Genomic DNA, 23719 nt, shown 5'->3' on the forward strand with positions numbered 1-23719 from the left:
AGAAATGTTCTTCGTTTTTTTAAGGGAGGGAAAACGTTAACCACCATGCCCGATTTCCCGCTAATGCAGGCTGCGTGTACAGTACTGGCGGAGGTTCGCGCACCAGTTCGACGGGCTCCAGCACTGATCCCGCCTATCCCCCCGAGCAGACACAAACCTCTCGAGGCAATTGGCTATGCCGCATCACAATACGGAGGCATGAAAGCCTGACGCAGCAGGCAATTGGTCAGCGACCGTGGCAATCACGTCTTGCGCGACCATATTAGGTTGAGGCAAGGATTTTTAGCGGTCGCCAGTCTGACTTCAAGCTTGGAAAGCCATTAATCAATCAGAAGTTGGGAAGCAAAAATTTAAAGTTAGTAGGATGAAAAATATAAAAATTACCGTAGAAAAATTTCCAATCGGGGAAAACGTAAGTTAGCTTTTATACTAATACCGATACTAAAATACACAGAAAAATTCCGCTACTTTAAGAAGAGCAGGGGGAGTTGGGATGGGGAAAAGAAAAATTCCCTAATCAGACATTCAGGGCGGCGTCTTTCATGTCAACGCAACTTGTTACCGGAAGTCCTGTCTGGAACATATTGGCGCAACATTTTGACGACGATTGGATGGGAAACTCGCGCCGGGCGCCGTTTCTAGTTTTGATTGGTTGCATTGCATGCCTATCAGACGTGGAGGCGATGGATGAACGCGTGAGCGTGCTGCGACGGTTTATCATGTTAGGTTGTGCCAGCCCCGCCCACTTCTAGGAGGCTGACTAACTTTGCAGCACTGACTTAACAGTTTTTACCCTTTTCTGTTTAAGGAGTGATCTTTGTAGCCCAATACACGAATAGAGGCCTCAACTTCTGAGGAGCGACTTAGCACAATAATACAGAAACTTGTATTACGTAAAGGTAAAATAACAAGTTAAAAATTGTTACTAGTTTAAAATTTATTGCCTGGGGCATTGCATTATGAGGGCGTGTTCTGTTGTGATGGAGTGAACCTGTCAAAATGTAGTTTATTTAATTTTTAATTTTATTTGTATTCAAATGAATGTATGTTGATAGTGTCTGGGGTAATGAAAATTTTTAAAAACATACTTAATATATAGTATTCGTACTTGGAGGTACTTGTTAATAGTTTTAATTCCATTGTGTTATATTGTTTATTCTGTTGTGTCTTTTGGAGGTGTGGGAATGCAGTTGTGTTAGAATGGGTGTGGCAATACATGAAGCAAAGGATTATGTCATCCTTTACAGATTGTCTAACTGAGTGCATAGATTTAATGGGTTGTATTAAATGTCGAGGAGAAAAAAATTCTAATTGACTGTAAAATAATTTTTTTAAAAGATCATGGCCTGTGAGTTAAGGGATCATGACAATGCAGAGGTTAAAATTCCATTTGTATATAATCATCTCTCGTATACTTTAGTTTTATCCAGTGGAAAATATCGTTAGTCTAATTCCACAGTTGTTTCCTGTTTTCTTTTTAGTTTGCAAGTTGAACAGATTTGCCTCTTAAACTAAAATCTGTGTTCATCTGTTGGGAAATGGGGCATTAGAAGGTGTGAATTTGCCCTTTGAGTTTTGGGTAACTTGTGTAATTTTCTGATTTCAGTGGAATGAATCCTAGATGAGTTGACTGGGCAGGCTAACCTGGCAGGCTGTGATTAGTCTGTGGGGTTATCTATAGCACCTGGGTCTGATGAATGGTTTGTATCATTTGGTTGAGCAGTAATGCAGGCCTCTTTTCATAAGGGTGCATTAAATGTACAGTGTAAGAAGAAGCAAGAGCCTTAATATTAATAGATTGTGAAGACTGGATAAATGTATAGTTCATATCCATTCATAACACATTACATTTTAATCCCATCATCTTAAATCAATAATATCTCCAGGGTTGCAGATCACACAAAAGCTGGAGGAAGGTGAGCTGTGAGGAGGATACAAGGAGCTTCCATTTGTGATTTGGATAAGTTGAATGCAGTACTATGTGGATAAGTGAGTTTATCCACTTGGATGTATCAGGAATTGGGGAGGGGTGCAAAAGGACTTTGATGTCTTTGTATGCCAGTTGATGAAAGTAAGCACGCACATGCCTCAAGTGGTTAAGGTGGTAAGTGGAACGTTGGCCGTCAGAGCAGATGGAATTGAGTCCAGAAGCAGGCATTGCTTCCTGAGGTTGTAACAGTGCATTGCTAAGGCCATACATTGAATATTATATGCAATTTTGGTCTCTTTTTCTGAAGAACGATTTCTTGCTATGGAGAGAATGTAATGAACTTTTCCCAGATTCATTCCTGGCAATGGTCTGATTGGGAAGTCCAGAAATAGGGAAGACAGTGTATGGATATGATGTAAACCTTTTTAGGAGTGAGATGAAAAAAATCTTCAATCAAAAGTGGAAAACTGAAGGCAGTTGAGACCAAGTTATTAAATACATTCAATAAAGAGTTAGGTATAACTGAGGTCTACAGTCATTGACACAGTGCTAAACTGAACTGACCTGGTGGCTGTCACTCAAAGATTTCAAAGTACATTTATTATCATAGAAAATACATATTATATAACCTTGAGATCTGTTTGCTTACAGACAACCACAAAGCAAGAAACCCAAAAGTACCCAATTAAAAATAAAATAGAGGCCAACACCTGATGAGCAGAGAAGTGGGTGGGGGGGGGGGGGGAGGAAGAAACACAGTCATGTAAACGATAGAATTGAGCATCAACATTCCAAACCAAAATGAGTTCTTGGATCCAAACCTGGAGCAGCTTGGAATAGGCCCAAGCCTCAGTATCAGTCCATCATATTGGTGGGCATGGAGTACAGCAGCCGAGGGCAGTCTTCATAGCGCCATAGAGAGAGGAGAGTGAACATTGCCAGAGAGCGAGCAAGCGAAATCAGTTCTCTATTCCAATCCTGACACCCTGTCTTTCCAGTATATCATTTATATTGTCCAAACAGCGTATGGTACCTTCCACTAGGACTCCTGAACCATTTCGGGGACGTTGTGGTTCAATGTTTAATGTTCTGTGTGTTATTTGCTCGCTTTTTGCCATATGTGCAGTTTGTTTTGTAGCGTGTTTGATGTTTTCTTTAAATGGTTCCATGGTGTTTTTTGTTTTGTGGCTGCCTGTGGGAGGAAGAATCTCAGGGTTATTTACTGTACGTTCTTTAATTTAAAAAAAGGTACTTTGAAACTTTGATAGTTCTAATGCTAAAAAGTTCAGGGGATATGTGGAGAAAGCAAAAAAAAAAGTGTTAAATTTGGATGATTAGGTGTTATGAAACGGGTTGGAACGACTGAAAGGCTTACTCTTAGTTTCAATGTTTGTATAATGTCTATGTAACTATTCAGCTTTTTTAAAAAAAAAGAATTAACTGGTAGTGCTACTAGTAGTAATTCAATCTGTAATGTAACTAAGCTGAGTTAAACTGGCACTTGTTAGTTGCATTGGTCAGGAAGGTATTCTTCTCAAAGATGTCTTTATCTTTGATTACAGAAGAGTAGTATCAACAATATAAATAACAGAAGTAGATCAAACTTTTATGGTGCCAGTGTTTTGTCCCAAGTTGGATTACCATATGTTGCAAAGATTTTCCTGACATTGAATGATCAATTTAAGTATTTATTTATAATTTGATTAATACTGGTAAACTGAATTTCTATAAAAGCGGCCAGTGTTTAGGGATTGGAGTGCACTGACATAAGCAATTGTGGAAGTGGATTAAGTGCATAGTTCAAAGGTGTTAGGTAAGTATTTGAAAAGAAAATGGAATGTGGGATTATGTGTAGAGGACAGGGGAGTTGGACCAGCTGGATTGCTCTTGTATAGGGTTAGTCTAGACTCAATACGATGAATGACCTCTCTTTGGCCCAATGACCTCTATGATTCTGTAAATGTATTTTATTTGTTTTAACCATCTACAGTAATGTGAAGAGGTTTATCCTGCAGCATTTTTTGGTCGGTTTAGCGAGCAGAGCGGCGGACGCCCCTGCTGAAATCTGGAGGAAAACACACAGAGGATGCAGAGGGGGATCACAAAGTCAAGGAAGGAGGACCGGGTCGAGACAACAGAGACTTATGGAGAAGAGGAGTTTGGGTAATAAAATGGACGAGTTCACGGCGCTAGCCAGGTGTCAGAGAACATTTCAGGAGTGCAGTGTTATGTGTTTCACTGGAACGGGGCTGCACGAGGACATACCCGATGAAAACTTCTCCATGGACGGCTTCCAGACTGTTCGGGCTGACCGGAAGTGCACTGAGAGCAGTAAGCGTAAAGGAGTTGGGTGCTTACTGTTCTGGTTAACAACAGATGGTGCAATCTGGGTCATATTACGATTGACGAATGTGTTTGCAGACTGGATATTGAACTTTTTACTGTTGGTCTTCGGCCATATTCCACTGAGATACAATACTGGGCGGCACGGGAGGTTGTTCCTGCCTGTGGCCATCGAACTTGCAGCTCCTCCCGTGGAGGGTCACCCTGAGCCAATAGACTGGTCCTGGACTTATTTTCCATCTGACATAGTTTGCATTTTGTTATTTGATTGTTTGTGGTTTTTGTGTTGCTATATTTATGCTCTATTCTTGGTTGGTGCGGCTGTAACGAAACCCAGTTTCCCTCGGGATCAATAAAGTATATCTGTCTGTCTTTTTGATTTATATTAGAGATGCAAAGATGTGCAATTCTCCTCTTATTCCCCCCCCCCCCCCACCACTGTAATTTGCATTAAGGTTCCACTGATATTAGTTACCTGTTGGATTCTGCCCAAGTGGTTACTGCTCACTGAAGTGTAAATGTGTAGAATCACATCTGAACCTTCACGTGTCTATAGTTCACAAGTGAATTTGATTGATAACAATCAAAGTCAGGAGACTTTTTAAAAAAATTGTCACCCTTGTGGAGGGCCTTGGCAATTTCCAATCTTTATTGATTACTTAGATAAGCAAAAAAAGGAATGAGTATATCAATATTTGCAACTAGAAAGGATTTTTGAATTGTGTAAACAGTCACATAACATTGTTAAGACTTTGGGCAGAATAGAAAATGATTTTGATGCAGCTAATTGTGGCATACGTGTTGGTTTTTGAGAATGACACTAGTTTTGAGGTGATTTAGGAGGCCAACGTTGGATCCACAGACTCTGCTGCAGATGGGTCAGGCAGTGCTAGGAAGGTGGGTGGGCAGTTTATTAGGTTTTGCAGTCCTTTTGCTATTTGTGTTGGCTCCTCTGCTCTGCCACTGAATGAACTTGACGTTCTTGATGCTATCCGAATACTGCAATGCATTTTGGATGTATAGAAGGGAGTGGAGATATTATACATTTTCTTGGGGGGTTTGAGAATGTCCTTGAATTATTTTCCATGTTTCCAGGAAATCTTTTGATGTTACTGTTCAGAATTTTGTTGAAGTAATTTGCTGTCAGGTAATGAATGATGTGGCCTTTACATCAGGATCAGTTGAATGCTGGGAATATTGCTTTGTGAGGGGTTACTGACATTGTTTCTCTTATTCTGCGGAGGAGTTTGTGTCTCTGTTGCCCTGGACCATAAAGGTTCCTAATAGGACACTGGGAAATGTGGACTATATTCCATGTCTTCTGGCAAAATTCATCGTTATCTTTACAGCACCAGCAAGGCTTTGGTTGTCTAAGGAAATATGCGTGAATGTCAAGATCTCAGATCCAGCAAAAAGCTTATGGCCTACAAGACAATACTTTCCTGTGCACTTCAGAGATCTAAGAATTAAATCCTGTAACTCCATTTCATTTCACCACCACCCCCAATCTAATGATTTTTGCCTGCTAAGCAGTTCTTTGTATTGGGTAGTATATTTGACGACTTAATCTTTGGCAATTTCTCAATCAAGGAAACAAAGATTCTGACAATGTATAAAATCATAAAAGTTTTCAGTATTCTGTTTTCTGTTCATCTTGTCACTTGTTACAAATCTCTGAAATACTTTGAGCCATCTATCATTGGTTTAAAGGCTTTTGGAGTTATTGATCATCTCTGGCATTGTGCTTTACTAAACAATTACCTACATGTATCCTTCAGATAATGCTATGTTTAAGAATATCTTGTTTTCTTTTTCAAGTCAGTGATGATGCTTTGCTAGTTTATCCCATGACTCCTTTCAAACTACTGTCCATCTATTCTGAGCCTTCTGTGTATGTTGTGTTGTCTTTACATCATGTTCTTAGTTATGCCAGATTAAATTTATTAATAATTATGATCTACACTGTATGTAAAAGTATAAAGAAATACTTTTCCATATGTTCATCCTAATTTCTCCTGCTTTAACTTGTTTTGTTTTCCCTTTCCTCAAAACTGTATTTGAGATTCCAGCTTGAAGCTACTCTAATCTGGTTTAATGGTTTACGTTGTGTCCTCGGCATTGAACCTTGGTGGTGTCTGAATTTTGACATTAGTTCATTTTTTTTTATTTCTCAATTCTTTTGAGTGAACCACTGAGCTTCCTTCAGTAGGTTCCTTGTTTTTCTTTTTGCTTTCTCTCTAGTAGGCAAGTGCTTTTGTCTCATATATCATGAGTTCTGACAATAAATGTCAGCCGGCATAGTAAATTGTAACATGTAAATATCTCTGATTTTCAGCAGGGAGATGATAGATCAGTTTATGACTAAGATCCCTTTTGTATAGTATTATAAATTATAAGTACCATTATAAATTTTAACACTGCTCTACCAAATTATTCTAATTCATTTGATTTTATTGTCAACCAAGTGATATCCATAAAAGCTATTTATAAATAGATACAGGATAAGTTATATAGGTGTGGCCCATATACTGTTTTGATCAGTAAGTGTGGTTCACATTTGCAAAATATTGCACGATTTGTACTTGTGTATTCTGGAATTGAGTGAAGAACCTTTATTGCCAAAGTAAGACTAGTTGTATGTCAGGAAGATCAGTTCAGTTTAGCTTGCTGATATTGTATGGCATTGTACAAACCAGCAACATGTTCAAGTTTGGTTTATTGTCATTCAACTGTACACTGCCAAACAAACAATGTTCTTCCAGATGAGGGTGCACAACAGGGACGTACAACTTGCACACAATACACGTACAGTAATATCACTGCTGGTAAATTAACAAATATTAAGATGCATTTATGACATAAGTTTAAAAAGTAAACAGTATAATGCTAGTCATGCTTAATACTTGAAAAAACCTGGGTGGTGACAGAGTGTTCAGTAGCCTTAAGGCCTGAGGGAAGAAGCTGTTTCCAAATCTAACAAATGAGAAAATCTGTAGATGCTGCAAATCCAAGCAACGCACACACAATGCTGGAGAAGCTCAACGAAACCAAGGGTTTCGGCTTGAAACATCGACTGTACTTTTTTTCCATAGATGCTGCCCAGCCTGCTGGGTTCCTCCAGCAATTAATGTGTGTTGCTCCTATTCTAACAGTTCTTGTCCTAATGCTATGGTACTTACTGCCTGATGGTAGGGTGTCAGCGATTGTTATATGAATGGGAGGGATCATTGACAATGCTAAGGGTCCTGCATATGTACTACTCCTGATAAATATCTCTACGTGCTGATCCTCTCAGCAGTCTTCTCAATCCTTTGAGGACTTGTGCTAGATGCTTTGCTATTCCCGTACCAGATGGTGATGCAGTTGGTGATCCTGTTTTTTAAATAAAAAGGTTAGAATGTCCGGGGGGGGGGGGGTTGTTGGGGGACCCTCACTCGCTTCAATCTCCTCAGGAAATGGAGACACTGCTGTGGTGTTGAGGGGTCAGGTGAGATTATCTGTTATGTGTTCTTCTAGAAACTTGGTGGTCATAATTCTCTCCATGAAGGAACCAAATAGGTGCAGTGAGAAGTGGGTCAACCGGGATCTTCCTAAAGTGCACAGTCATCTCTTTGCTTTTGAGACTCAAGTCGTACTTGCACCATTCTATCAGTCTCACTGTTGATGAGGCCAACCACTGGGGACATCAGTGAACTTGATGCTTTGGGTTTAATTGAATCTAGCAGTGTGAACAACAGTGGGCTGAGCATGCAGCCTTGAAGGGCACAGTGCTCAGTGTGATGAAGCTAGAGATGTTTCTGTCAACATGGACTGACTGTGACCTTTCTGTCAAGAAATTCAGGGTCCAGTTACAGGAAAAAAAAGGTGTTGAGACCCAACATGGGCAGTTTACCCACCAGCTTCTGAGGGATGATAGTATTAAGTGCCATTCTGGTCAGAAAACAGCATCCTGGCCTTTGAGGCACCATTTTCTAGTCGGGACAGGATGAAATGGAGTGCAGAGGCTCTGGTGTTATCAATGGACAAAGTTCAGCAATTAAGTGAACTGGAAAGGATCCATAACCAGCCACTGAAAGCATTTCATTATCATTGAGGCCAGTGCCATCTGGATAGTAGTCGTTGAGGCAGATTACTGTTATCTTCTGTGGCACTGGGATGATGGTGGCTACCTTGAAGCTTGAAGGGTGAGTGGACTGTTTTTAGATTATGAGGACACTCAGTCCTCGTTTATTGTCATTTAGAAATGCACGCATTAAGAAATGATATAATGTTCCTCCAGTATGATATCACAGAAACATAGGACAGACCAAGACTAAAACTGACCACATAATTATAACATATAGTTACAACAGTGTAAAGCAATACCGTAATTTGATAAAGAGCAGACCATGGGCATGGTAAACACAAAGTCTCAAAGTCCCAACAACCCATCATCTCACGCAGACGGTAGAAGAGAGAAACTCTCCCTGCCATGAACCTCCAGTGCCGCAAACTTGCCGATGCAGCACCCTGGAAGCACCAGACCACAGCCGACCTTGAGTCCGTCCGAAAACTTTGAGCCTCCGACACCGAGCACCATCTCTGCCGAGCGCTTTGACTCCGCCCCAGCCGCCGAGCAACAAGCAAAGCTGAGGACTCGGGGTCTTCCCCTCCCGAGATTCAGGACCACACAGTAGCGGCAGTGAAACAAGCATTTCAGAAGTTTCACCAGATGTTCCTCCGCACTCTCATGTCTGTCTCCATCGAATCAGGATTGTGCACAGCACCCTACTTGACAGATACCATCTTCTCCTCCTCAACTGTTCCAGAGAGTTGTTGAATATGTCTGTTAGAACCTTTGTTAACTGGGCTGCACAGTTCCTCCGTATCTGACCGGGAACATTATCATGCCCCACAGTGAAATGTGGGTTGAAGCTGCTGAGGGTCAGTGGTGACCGGACAGTGTGCCTGTTCCTTGAGGGGGAGGGGGCGAGAAAGGCCTTCCTCGCTGGCACATCATTCTGTGCATCAAACTGGGCACAAAAGGCATTCAGCCTGAGGAAGAGAAGTGTCACTGATGTACAGGATGGACTTGTAGTCCATTTTGGTCTGAATGCCCTGTCTCATGTGCTTCATGAATCTAGTGTCACAGAAATGGCTGTATATTCTCTGTGAATAATTCTGTTCTGCCTTTCTGATGGTGCAGAAATGCAGCTCTTGCTGACTCAAGAGCTGTCTTATCCTTTGATCTGAAGGAAGCATCCTAATCTCTCAGCTGTGCCTTGACCTTTGGTATCGGTGTGTTCTTGCCTCTAGTAGCAAAGGCAACGTGCTGATAGAATTTAGCCAGGGCTGTTTTTAAATTAACATGGTTGAATGATGGTAATGTAAAACAGCCTATTCAGTTCATATGTATAATTTGTTAAATATATGTACAGAAACTATTGCATGAATTTTCTGATTGGTAAATGTGGAATTTCCTCATGACCTCATACATAACCATTGTGTGCAAGGGTGGTGGTAGCTAGAACTTTATAGAAGATATTTGTCATTTTCTGGAAAAGGACCAGTTAGTGTTTTGGGTGGGATTCTTTGTTAGGTTCCTGAAAGGTCTCTGCTTGAAATGTTAACCTGGCACTTTCATATGTTGAGTACTTGAAGAATTTTCCTGTATTTTCGATTACCTCAAATTTTAATTTTACTCTACCTTTTTAATTCTCTATAGGAGTGTACATTATTTATTGGCAGTCATTATAATAATCATTCTCTGGACCATTTTATCTGACCAACCCTGCCAAAGTGTAAAAATACTTTCTTGAACAACTGTTGTTCATTATGAAACCAGAAAGAATTTGACTGCAAATGCCAAGCAAATTTTAATGTGCTTTCAAACACTACAGAAATAATCTGTTTTATTAACAGATATAATGTATATTAAGTTTATGTAGTCTTTTTTGCAATTTATAAAAGTGTTATCAAACTAATTATTTTGAAGTATATGGAATTAGTAAGCAATGAGTGCACAGGAGGTTGCACCATCAATAACCATCCAGTGAAATGTCGGTCTGTGGTATTTGAAGAAGGAATGTTGGACAACAGTTGGCACTAGGAGAATTCTTGATGTTTGAACTGGGCTGTAGATTAATTTGCTAAAGAGGCAGAATTGATGCCAGCCCCAGACTGGACATTAAACAGACACGTTTTTTTGATTCTTAAGGGATTGAGGGAGGAGATCCTAGAAGGCCCTCAAATGATACTGTAGGTAGAATTTGAACCTAAATGGGTGTCATCACTTTGCTGGGTATGAATTACAGATCTCAGTAGCCAACAGGAGATGAAGGGTAGATTTGAGAGATGTAATAGAATTAGGGTTATTCTTTACGGGAATTTCAATTTTCTAAACATTAGCTGGGATTGCCTCAGTATTAAAGCCTCGGGGAAGTGGATTTCTGAAGTGTGCCGGGGGAGCATTTTAATGTAGTGTCGTCACCATTATGTTGGATCATGTGGTGATCATGGTCTTTATGGCCATGATTGTTCTTGGCAAATGTTTCTACAGAAGTAGTTTGCTATTGCCGCCTTCTGGGCAGTGTCTTTACAAGACAGGTGACCCCAGCCATTATCAATACTCTTCAGAGATTGTCGGCTTGGCATCAGTAGTCACATAACCAGGACTTGTGATATGCACCAACTGCTCCATCACCTTAGCTTCATGTGACCCTGATCGGTGTGGGGGTGCTAAACAGGCACTACACCTTGCCCAAAAGTGACTTGAAGGCTAGTGGAGAAAAGGAGTGCCTTACCCCTCCTTTGGTAGAGACATATCTCCACCTCACCAGGCAAAGTACAGTAAGTAGATAGACCAATGTGGGGCAGAAAGCATTACTGGACCTTATTTAGGGGAATCTAGTTTGTTGAGAAGAGGGAATATCAGTGATGTATCGTTTGGGAGATGGGGGATCATTTTATGTATTTTATTGTAGTTATGGACAGGAGTGGATTAATAATGAAAGTGTTAAATTGAGGGAGGGCCACTTTATTAACATAGGGAAGGAACAGTGAAGGGTAGGTTGGGAGTATATACTTTCAGGCAAAAGTACACTGCCTGGTAGGAAGCATTTAAATGGGTTTAAATGGGAAATAGCTTGAGTTCCTGTTAGGGTAAAAGATAGGGGTAACAAGTATAAGGAACCCTGGATGTCAAGCAATATTAAAGACTAGATAAAAAGTAAGGAGGAAGCATGTGACTTCAAATGATCTAATGATAGTGAATGCCTGTCAAAAGTGTTTTAAAAAAAATTCTTGTGAGGCACTTAGAAAGAAAATTAAGAAGGTTCAGAGGGGTTATCAGGAATCACTGACAGGAAGGGCATGCCTGAAGATGTTTAATAAGTATATTGAAAATAAAAAGAAAAGTAAGTAGGTAAAGTAGGGCTAATCAAGGAGAATGGGCAATCTGGAGCTAAAAAATATAGGCAAGGTCCTAAATGAATACTTCCATTGATGTTCATAAAGAAAACATACTTTGTAGTTGGAGAATTCAGTTTGGGGTAGGTGAAAGTAAAGGTTAGACCTCCATAAAATAAAGAGGAAAACTTAAAGTGGATGAATTTCCAGGACCAGATTTATTGAGGGCTGATAATATAAGGTAAGGGTAGATTGTTGGCTGAGATTTGCAGATCTTTGCTGCATACCTGAAATACCAGATGATTTGGGAAAACCAGTTTCGTTCCCATTTTCAAGGAAGAGCCTGGTAAATGTAGACCTGTGAGCTTAACATCAGTGAGGGGGTAGATACTGAGAGAAAAAAAAATGAGGGAAAGGATCATTTGGAACAGCAGAGACTAATGAGGCACGGTCAATGTGATTTTGTCAAAGGAAGATCCTGTTTGACCAGTTTGATTGAATAGTGTATTGACGAGGGTAGCGCACTAAATGATTTGTATGGACTTGCCTTTCATAAGCTCTGTGGGAAGCTGAGTCAAGGGATCTGGGGCAAGTTGGCAGACTGGATCCAAAATTGGCTTGGCAAGAGGAAGCAGAAGATAGTTTCTGTGATTATATTTCTGATTATATGACTAGTGATGTCACACAGATTTCAGCTGGGACCCTTGTTGATAATATACATGAATGACTTGGTTGTGGATATGGGAGGCAAGGTTTGTGGATGACACAAAGATTGGCAGAGATGTTGATTGTGTGAATGGTAGTTCTGGCTAGTTCTGACAAAATGATATGTTGGTGAAGTGGGCTTGGAAATGGTAGATGAAGTTTAATCCAGTCGTATGTGAGTTATGCATTTTGGGAGTATTTAAAGAGGGTAGGGCGTACACCATGAATGCAGGTCCTAAGGCGTTAAAGACAAACGAGGATCTTGGAATAAAAGTCCACAGATCCTTGAAGGTGGGAATACAGGTAGATAATGTGGTTATGAAAACACGGGATTCATTAGTTGGGACATTGAAACAGAAGTAGGAAGATTGTGCTCCAATTTACTAAAACCTTGCCAGATGTCAACTGGAGTACTGTCTGCAGTTGTCACTAAGGTAGAGAATGGATTTGATAGTGTTGGAGAGGTTGCTAAGAGGATTGACCAGGATATTGCCTGGAATGGAGCAGCTCATTTATCAGGAGAGACTGGAGAAGCTTGGACTGTTCTCCTTGGAGTAGGGGAAATTAAGAGGAGAGATGATTGAGGTATATAAAATTGAGGGGTATGGATAGACTGTAGGAAACATTCCCCCCTGCCCCCCCATATCAGAAGTAGGCAAAACTAGAAGACATAAACTTGGTGTACTGGGGAAGAGATTTAGAGAGGATATAAAGGGGAACACTTTCACCTTGTTGTTCAGTTGTTTAGTTGAGTCCGACTCTTCAAGACCTCATGGACCATAGGGTTTTCATAGCAAGAGACAGAAGTAGATTGCCAGGCATTTCTTCCACGCAGATATTGCTGCTACCCAGGCTGGGACCTGGCTGGGTTTGAACTCGGGACCATCTGCCTTGAAGTCCAGTGCTGAAGCTGTTGCACCACCAGCTCTCTTTCATCTATAGAGAGCTAAAGGCCTGGAATTCACTACCTGCGAGAGTTGAAGCTGAATTGCTGTCAGCATTGGTGCCTAGCTGAGCACTGGAACTGCTTTGGCATAAAGAACTATGAACCAAGTAATGTTGAATTGGGAGTGGTATGGAAAGGTACCCACTAGTCAGCATGGATGAGTTGGGCCAAATAACCTCTTTCTGTGCTGTGTGATTCTGTGACCACTTGTGCCAGAAAACTCTGATATTCTCTTTCCCCCTTTGCACCATTGAATTTATTTTTCCTCTACAGTTTGCTGAAATGTGTGAGTCACTATGTCGTATAGGACTAGTATATGTGAAGGTTAGACCACATAGAGATGGAGTGTTCTCTGGAAAAGATTTAATGAACCAGATTGGGTTTTTAAAACCATCTGGCACCTTTGTGTTTTCTTGCTGATCCCTGCTTATATCTTATCAGAAATTACTCTTTGCAAACTTATATTTTGGTAATATTTATCTTGGCTATATGTTTAGTCTACAAGGTATAAAATGGCATCATGCCCTGAGCATCATTTCCAACTAATGAATAGTGAACATCTGCTCCTAATCTTGTAGTATAACTTGGATGTCTGTTACATTACTTGCATGAACTCTTATAAATTTTTTGTAATCAAGAGAAATGTTGCTTACTGAATTCCTCTGTGCTTTTGATGACTCATCCTTCACTACAAGCCCTAAATTGAAAACTGTTATGCTGGGAGTTGCATCTGTTTGCTACAGAGTTCGATAATGCAAATACCAGGTCTCATGATACCATGTTGTATTAAGATTATGTAGTTTGTGTATTTGTCCTGGAATTCAATTGTAAGTGAAAGAAAACTTCGATAGGATTTATAAAGCTGCTCAATTTTGAGGACTAAAGCCTATGGGACAAAATATTGTCCTTTATTTCAGTATTTATATTATAGTGATTTTTAAAATTGTAAAAACACCATAGTTGCAAAATGCTATTTGAATTTTTGCATTTGATTGAACCAGCAAGCTTCAAAGTATTTAAACACATGTAAAATCTAGTGCAACAAGTGAAATAATTTGACGTTCCTTCAACTGAAGTACTCACCTTCGCCCACATTTGGACCACACTGTTTTAACCAGTGTGGTCCTTAATGCAGTCTTTGTCTGGGAAGCCGGCATAGTGCAGGGCTTCTCTGTGTACAAGCCAGATGTGCTGTCATAATGGCTTTGACAGTTGATGCGGTTTACCCTGAGGCTCATCGGCTGTCAAAGCTTTGTTGATTAAATATTTATAACATTAAATATTGAAAAATTCTCAAAACATTTGAAGATATTAAAATACATTTAAACTAGTAAAATTAAATTAATTTATAAATTGATGTACTACTATTCTCACAGCCATTTCATACCATTCATTTAGAAGGCAGCCCACTTTTTTTTAAAAAGGTGAAATCTGAGGAAGTCTGCGCTATCTTGAAGTGTTTACGAGCAAAGTGCAGGTGTTCTGAGGTCAGCACTTAGGCTCTGCTCTGGAGTTTTGAGTTTCCATCCAATTAATAAAAATAATTGGCATCAATGAGTAGAAGAAAAATTGGATCAACAGAGGAAAAATAAGAGACAATACTTTATCTAAAAAACTCAAATACAAAAATGAGACTGCACACAGAAATCTAGAGAGCAACTGTTAGCAGTAGCATTGGACAGCAAATATTTTCAAAGGTTTTGCTTCCTCAGAATGTTTCTGTGGTTATGATAGAGCACTTGAAGCTGAACACAAATATAATTTCAGACTACTTGTATGACGTAGGAATTTGGAAAAACAAGAAATTAACTTTTATTGAATATATTGCATAATGGTGCTGAATGCCTACGTGCTATCTATGCCCTCACTTTGGGAAGTCTGATCACCTGGCTGAACTTCTACTGCCCAAGTATGGGCAGAGACTGAAGACTGCAGCACCTGTAGTGGGGACCAAGAAGGTATGGACACAGGATGCCTTTGAATCAGTGGACTGGACTGTATTCAGGGATTCATCTTTGAACCTGGATGAGTATGTTGCAGTTGTTACCAACTTCATTAAAATCTGTGTGGATGAGTGTGTGCCTACAAAGACTTACTGTACATTCCCAAACCAAAAGCCGTGGATGAACCAGGAGGTACGTCATCTGCTGAAGGCTAGATCTGTGGCATTCGAACCTGGTGACCCAGGCCTGTACCAGAAAACCGGGTATGATTTGCAGAGGGCTGCTTCAAGGGCAAAGAGACAAATTCAAATGAGGTTGGACGTGACATTGGATGTACGACAACTCTTGACAGGGTTTGCAAGACACTAGTTCCTACAAAGTGAAACCAAAGCATAAATTGCCCTGATACTTAACTACCAGATGAACTCAACACTTTCTATGCCTGCTTTGAAAGGGAGAATATAACTACAGCTGTGAAGAACCCTGCTGCACCTGATGACCCTGTGATCTCTGTCTCAGAGGCTGATGTTAGGCTGTCTTTAAAGAGAGTGAGCCCTCAAGGTGGAAGGTCCTGATGGAGTACCTGGTAAGGCTCTGAAAACCTGTGCCAGTGAACTGGCGGGAGTATTCAAGGACGTTTTCAACCTCTCAATGCTATGGGCGGAAGTTCCCACTTGCTTCAAAAAGGCAACAGTTATACCAGTGGCTAAGAAGAAGAAGAATGTGAGCTGCATTAATGACTATCACCTAGTAGCACTCACATCTACAGTGATGAAATGTTTTGAGAGGTTGGTTATGACTAGATTGAACTCCTGCCTCAGCAAGCACCTGGACCCATTGTAATTTGCCAATCGCCACAGTAGGTCAATGGTAGATGCAAACTGAATAGCTTTTCACATGGCTTTAGACCACCTGGACAACACACAGACCTGTAATCAGGATGCTGTTCATCGACATTAGCTCAGCATTTAATACCATCATTCCCACAATCCTGACCGAGAATTTGCAGAACCTGGGCCTCTGTACCTCCCTCTGCAATTGGATCCTCAACTTACTAACCAGAAGACCACAATCTGTATGGATTGGTGATAACATCTCCTCCTCGCTGATGATCAACACTGGCACACCTCAGGGGTGTGTGCTTAGCCCACTGCTCTACTTTCTATATACACATGACTGTGTGGTTAGGCGTAGCTGAAATACCATTTATAAAGTTGCTGATGATACAACCATTGTTGGTAGAACCTGAGGTGGTGATGAGAGGGCGTACAGGAGTGAGATATGCCAATTAGTGGAGTGGTGTCGCAGCACCAACCTGGCACTCAACATTAGTAAGACGAAAGAGCTGATTGTGGACTTCAGGAAGGGTAAGACAAAGGAACACATACCAATCCTCATAGAGGGATCAGAAGTGGAAAGAGCGAGCAGTTTCAAGTTCCTGGGTGTCAAGATCTCTGAGGATCTAATGTGGTCCCAACGTATCAATGCAGTTATAAAGAAGGCAAGACAGTGGCTATACTTCATTAGGAGTTTGAAGAGATTCAGTATGTCAACAAATACACTCAAACTTCTATAGATGTACCTTGGAGAGAGTATTCTGACAGGCTACATCACCGTCTGGTAGGGGGGGTGGGGGGCTACTGCACAGGACTGAAAGAAGCTGCAGCAGGTCGGCTCCATCTTGGGTACTAGCCCACAAAGTACCCAGGAGCAGTATCAGAAAGGCAGCGCCCATTATTAAGAATCTCTAGCACCCAGGGCATGCTCTTTTCTCACTGTTGCCATCGGGTAGGAGGTACAGAAGCCTGAAGGCACACACTCAGCAATTCAGGAACATCTTCTTCCCATATATTTCTGTTTTTTGCAAGATTTTTAATCTATTCAATATATACTGTAATTGATTATTATATTTTTTGTTCTATATTATGTATTGCATTGAACTGCTGCTGCTAAGTTAACAAATTTCAAGATGATGATAAACCTAATTCTGATTTCCCCATGACTGTAATGTCCTGGTGAAGCCTTTCACTGTGCTCGTCACTGACGGCATCATGATTCGCAGGAAAGATGTCAAATTGGAATGCAGAAAATGAATCTTTAGTGACATGTTGCACTTCATGGTTTTGTATGCCTGAAGCATGTTGTTAGCTATCTGCATGTAGTTTTGTGCTCTGTTGTTGTCAAAAGGAAATCTTCAGCATCATCGTTGAATGTATTCCATGTGACTTTTGCAGGTTCCACTAGAAGTTCTTTGAATTGCCTGTCATTAATGAGCTGTTTGATTTGTGGACCAACAAAAATGCCTGCCTTAATCTTGGTTACTCTGGGAAACCTCTGTCTCAAGTATTGAAATTCTTTACCTTCCTTGTTTATTGCTTTGAAAGAAATGTTTCCTAAGTCCCAGTTTTATATGAAGAGGAGGCAAAGATATCTTCATTGGGTCTACAAGTGGCTTGTGTGCCACATTTCACTGCTGTGGAACCAATTGCTTATGGGATGGCCAATCCTTATTATTGTAATGAGTTTCTTTAGCATGGCTGTCCCATTCGTAAACAAAACAACAGGATTTGGGGTATCAGAGCTGCATTCACTTTCAGATCACCACAGATGCTCATTTGTAGTTGCTACACTGCATGTGTTTCAACAAGACTTCCAAATTTTGGTAGTTTTGTTTCATGTGTACTGCATGGCTGATTGGTACTGAAGGGTGGACATTGCCATTGTGTAGCAGCACAGCTTTCAGGATTAACACTGAAGAATCAGTAAAAAGATGTTATTGTTGTGGGTCATGCTGGCAACCCATAACATGCCCAGGCATTCCTGGATAAGATGGAAAACTTTTCAACATGCATTGTGGCCAACATTTCAATTGACTTCAGTAATGAATTGAAGTAACTAATCTAGGCAATTCCAATACAAAGGTGCATGATGGGGAAATTTCATGGTGATTTTCATGATTGGCAGCCTAAAATCCATAAGATACACCCAAGAGTATTCAGGAAACAAAATCTTGGTTGTCCAGTGGAATTAACACACCATTAAAAATATTTATGGAATTATTGAAACACAACACAGAAAAGACCCATTCAGCTCATCTTATCTGGTCTACTGCTGCTCTTCACTTTTTCGTTCTTGTGCTGACTGGTGTCTGTCGAAGCTAATTCTATTTGCCTGCATTAGGTCTGTGTCTCTCTACACCTTCCTTATCCACATACCTGTTGGAATGTGCCCCTCCTCCATCTGTAGCAGCTCTCACTGGATATTCACCTATATTCATATATTCATCTCCCAATCTCCCACTGGATGGACAAACTACCCCCCCCCCCCCATCAGTCCTGACGAAGGGTCTTGGCCCAAAATGTCGACTGCACCTCTTCCTATAGATGCTGTCTGGTCTGCTGCATTCCACCAGCATTTTGTGTGTGTTGCTTGAAAGTTGTTTCAAGTCATTTTTTTTAAAAAAAAGCGCTATCTTCAAAATCAACAGACTTGACTGCAGGCCACCTGGGGGCTGAGTGAGTAGCAAGAAGCTTAGGAATGTCTCCATTGTCTCAGGAAACATGGTTGCTAAGCAGGGCTGCAGATACAACTGAAATGCAGGGCCCTAAGGCTCCTCCTCTGTACTATTGTCCTGGTTAATGCACAATCTTTGGAAAATAAATTTGAAGACCTCCAAGTAAGATTGCAATACCAGAGGGCACTGGAGACTACTGTGTATTCTGCTTCATAGAGATGAGGCTTGCCCCTAGCCCTCTGGACACAGCACTCCAGACTGAAGGCTTTAACTTCCACCACGTGTACTGGACATCAATATCGAGTGAAGGCAGAGGCAGCAGCGTTTGCTTCATGGTTGATTCAATGTAGTGCACAGATGTTTCAATTGTCTTAATCCTGCTCCCCCAACCTTGAATACCTTGCAATCAAGTGTGGTCCATTTTACCTGCCAAGGAAGTTCTCTGCTATCATCCTCACTGCAGTGTACTTGCCACCCCTGCAAACATGAAGCTGACAATAGAGGAGCTGAGCACTGTGATCGGCTGTCACACGACAGCACACCCTAATGCTTTCCTGATCATTGTGGGGGCTTAAACTATGCCAGTGTAAAGAAGTCTCAAAGCAACTACCACCAACATGATGCCCATGGTACCAGAGGAGCCAGTGCATGATCACTGTTACACCACCATCAAGAATCCTTACTGTGCCATTCCACACCTGCACTTTGGCAAGTCTGATCACCTGGCTGTACTTCTATTCCTAGTATATAGGTAGAGACTGACAACTGCAACAGCTGTGGTGGGGACCATAAAGGTATGGTCGATGGAAGCAGCAGAGCACTTGCAAGACTGCATAGAATTGGTGTGCTGGACTATATTCGGGCATTCAACCTCTGTTCTGAATGAATAAGTCACAGTAGTCACAGACTTTATCAAGACCTGCAAGGATAAATGTGTGCCTTCAAGAACATGCACAAACCAGAAGCTGTGGATGAGCCAGGAGATTCATAGCCTGCTGAGGGCCGTATGGCATTTAATACTGGTGATATAGAACCCTACACGAAGTCAGGTACGATCTACAGAAGGCATTGTGAGAGTGAAAAAACATTCCTAGTGAAGGTGGAGTCACAATCAGATGAAAAACAGCTGTGGCAGGGTTGCATGCCCTTACTTCCTATAAGGAAACACCAAATAGCATAAATGTCTGTGATGCTTTACTTTCTGAGCTCAATGCCTTTTATGCTCACTTTGAAAGGGAGAATAAAACTACACCTGGGTGAATCTGCAGAGCATCTGATGACTGTATGATCTGTCTTGTAGGCTGACATTACAGCATCCTTCAAAGGGTGAACCCTTGCAAGATATTGGGATCAAATTGTGTACCTGACAGGATACTGAAAAATTGTGTCAACCAACTGGCTGGAATGTTCGAGGACATCTTCAACCTCTTGAACCTGAAGTCGGAGGTTCCCACCTGCTCCAAAAGACCATCAATCATACCAATGCTAAAGAAGAGCAGGATGAGTTGCATCAATGACTGTAGCTCAGTAGTACTCAGATCTATTGTGATGAAGTGCTTTCAGACATTGGTCTTGGCTATAATTAACTCCTACCTGATCAGGGACCTGTACCTGCTGAAATGTGCAAGAATAACTCTACAGCAGATGCTATCTGGCTGACTCTCCACTTGGAAAATGACTCTCTTATTTCTTCCGTAATCAGTCGTCAATCCCTTGTATTATAAGACTACAAGACATTGCATCAGAATTAGACCATTCGGCCCATCAAGTCTATTCTGCCATTCATTCATTGTTGACTTATTATCTCTCTCAATACATTCTCCTGCCTTCTCTCTATAACCTTTGATGCCTTTACTAATCAAGAACCCATCAATCTCTGCTTGGTCTCCACAGCAGTCTATGGCAATGAATTTCACAGATTCACCCCCCCTCCCCCCCCAAAAGAAATTTTTCCTCGTCTCTGTTCTAAAGAGACATCCCTCTATTCTGAGGCTGTGCTGTCTGGTTCTAGACTCGCCCATTATAGGAAACATCCTCTCCACATTCATTCTATCTAGGTCTTTCAATATTTGTGAAGTTTCAATGAGATCCTCCCTCATTCTTCTAAATTCCAGCAAGGACAGGCCCAGAGCCATCAAATGCTCCTCATGTTATCCCTTTCATTCCTGGCATAATTTTTGTGAACATCCTCAGGACTCTCTCCAATGTCTTTCAAAGCACATCTATTCTTTGATAAGGGGCCCAATACTCTTAAGTGCTGTCTGATCAATGCCTTAAAAAGCCTCAGCATCATATCCTTGCTTTTATCTTGTAGGTCTTGGAAAATGAATGCTAGCATTGACTTAACCTGCAGGTTACATTTTAGGGAGCCCTTCATGGGGGCTCCCAAGTCTCTTTGCACCTTTTGATTTCTGAATTTTCTTCCCATTTAGAAAATAGTCTTTGCTTTTATTCCATCTACCAAAGTGCATGACCATATACTTCCCTATACTATATTCTATCTGCCTCTTCGTCCATTCTCTTAACTGAAAACTCCCTGCTTCCTCCATTTATCTTTGTTGTCCACAAAATTGACCATAACCCTTCAATTCTGTCAACCATATCAATGATGAATAACATGAAACCAAGTGGTCTTAACACCAATCCCTGCAGAATACCAGTTGTCACTTGGAAAGGTGTCCTTTATTCCGCCCTTTTGTGCATAGTATCTTTCCTGTAACACCATGGGTTCTTGTTTATCATCCTCATGTGCAGCCTTGTCAAAGGCCTTCTGAAAATCCAAGTGTACAATATTCACTGACTGCTTTACCTGTCTTACCTGTTATTTCCTCAATGAATTCCAACAGATTTGTCGGGCAAGATTTCCCCTTAAGGAAACCATGCTGACTTTAGCCTATTGTATCATGTGCTTTTAGGTACCCTGAAACTTCATCCTTAATAATGGACTCCAACATCTTCCCATCCACTGAAGTCAGGCTAACTGGCTTGTAATTTCCTGTTATTCTCAATGCTGTAAAATCTAGCTTGGTTTGATAAGTCCTCATGTGTTAAAGGCATTCTGAAAGTTGAATGTAACTTTATTAAATCAACTCTCATTTTTTAATCTGTTACAACCTTAAAGAACGGTAATAATTTTGTTAAGTGATTTTCCCATTCAATAGTCTATGTTGACTTTGCATAATCCTATTTTCATTTTCTGAGTGAGTCAGTCATTGCTATATCCAGAATATTTTTTCCTACTAAATGAGGAAATATTAGGGATGAAAACATTTGATTGCTAATTACTTTAAATCTTTTCCTAGTTTGGTTGGTTTTAAAAGTATAACCTGGAAGATGTTGAACAACCTGCTGAGTATTTCTAGCATTCTCTATTTTTTCCTGCCTTTAAGTTTTCATCTTTCTATACTTGGAAGTATTTATGTGTATATGTTTTTAAAAAGAATGACACTAAGCTACAGTGATGATTGCAGCAGCTGGTGTAGAATGTCACATTCCAAATACTTGGTGGTTCTGTATTTCACTCCGTTAAATGTCCTATTAACAGGCCCAGAGATGGGAAAAGAGCCTACAGTTTAATTGATGTATGTATGTCTGATGTGTGTTTGATTTGAATAATTAAACTGTTATATTCCATGGTAATTGAAATATTGTGCAATTTTAAGTCATTCTACACTGCATGTACTATAAACCAGCTCACTATGATTGAAGGCCAGTCAGAGCCAGGATGGTGAGACGTTAGTGTTTCTAACCAATGACTGATATCCTATATTTAGCTAAAAGGACAAATGTCAGTATTCAAGCTGATGGCTTGTACCAGAGTATGAAATGGCCACTGTGTCTTTATTGGAAGTGCTTCTAATTTAGCCTGATCACCACTACAGTTTGGCCTATGCCTTTGAAGCAGGAAACCAGGCACAGAGTTATAGTCCGTGAGCCAGGACCTCAAATTTGGGCCACTGGTACCATCTGGGGGGAATAATTCTTATAGTGATTTTTGGCAAGGTATACTCCCCAAGTGCTAGAAAATATGTGATAGCATTGCAGCAGTGGTAGCTTTCTGTGTTGAACTCTATCAAGAATAGTGAAAGATCTCTGCGGGGTGAAGAGACTGGTCAAGATTTGCAGGGTATCACAGGCACACAGCTGGTGAGGCAGTGGAGGAGCTTCCTGACCAAAGTCAGTAACAAAAATAGACTCATTAGCTTCATACTCCATGAATGGAGGAAGGCGGAGTATAGAGCAAAGCTACAGGAGAAGATTCTGTATGCGACTGTGAATGACAGATGTTACAGAATCACATCTCAAGACAGTGAGGAGGTGTCAGCTCTTCAGTGTCAACAAGAAGCAGATGGCTGCCTACTTCTCCATGCTGCCCATGCCACAAGAGAGGGGTACCGATCTGTAGTGATCTGCTCAGAAGACACAGATGCCTTTATCACATCTTTAGCATTTTGTGACAAGATTGAGGCTCCATTGTTCCAGAAGTGTGGCACTAGAACCCGTACAAGGCGTGTAGACACCAGAAAGCTTGCTGCCACTGTTGTCATAGAGGTTTGTAGGGCTCTCATTGGGTTGCACGCATATACAAGATGTGACACTGTAAGCGCTTTTGCAGGCAAAGGGAGGACAAGTGCCCTAAAACCTGTGACCAGCGACAGGAAAACTCAGGACACATTCATAGAGTTGGGTCAGGCATGGGACCTCTCCCCAGAACTCATGGACAAACTGGAGGCATTTAAACGTCTCCTGTATGTCCCAAAAGCATCGACCACCAAGGTCAGTGAGCTCAGGTATCACCTTTTCTGTGCTAAAAAAAGGTGAAATTGAAAGTCATCAACTCCCACCATGCAAGGACTGCTTAACAGAACATGCACAACAAGCCAACTACCAGGCTGGTGTTTGGAGAAGGACCCACAAGTGCCAAGCCCTGTTGCCAGAGGATGGAAGATGTG

The 23719-nt window shown here is 41.0% G+C and overlaps 1 protein-coding gene across 5 annotated transcripts in view; it reads left to right on the forward strand.

The window, feature by feature from the left end:
- The first annotated feature begins 345 nt into the window (after window positions 1-345).
- The window catches only part of LOC140199015 (uncharacterized), a 309841-nt gene continuing 286467 nt past the window's right edge, over window positions 346-23719 (forward strand). For 4 of the 5 annotated variants that reach the window (XM_072260427.1, XM_072260407.1, XM_072260417.1 and 1 more), the window contains exon 1: window positions 742-899. The gene's annotated coding sequence lies outside the window, so the exon portion shown is untranslated. Of the gene's footprint in view, window positions 413-741; window positions 900-23719 lie in introns of those variants that run through there. The other variant, XM_072260397.1, reaches the window with a different exon arrangement.

This window comes from Mobula birostris, chromosome 1, assembly GCF_030028105.1.
Source record: "Mobula birostris isolate sMobBir1 chromosome 1, sMobBir1.hap1, whole genome shotgun sequence".
In the NCBI taxonomy this organism is placed as follows: Eukaryota; Metazoa; Chordata; class Chondrichthyes; order Myliobatiformes; family Myliobatidae; genus Mobula; species Mobula birostris.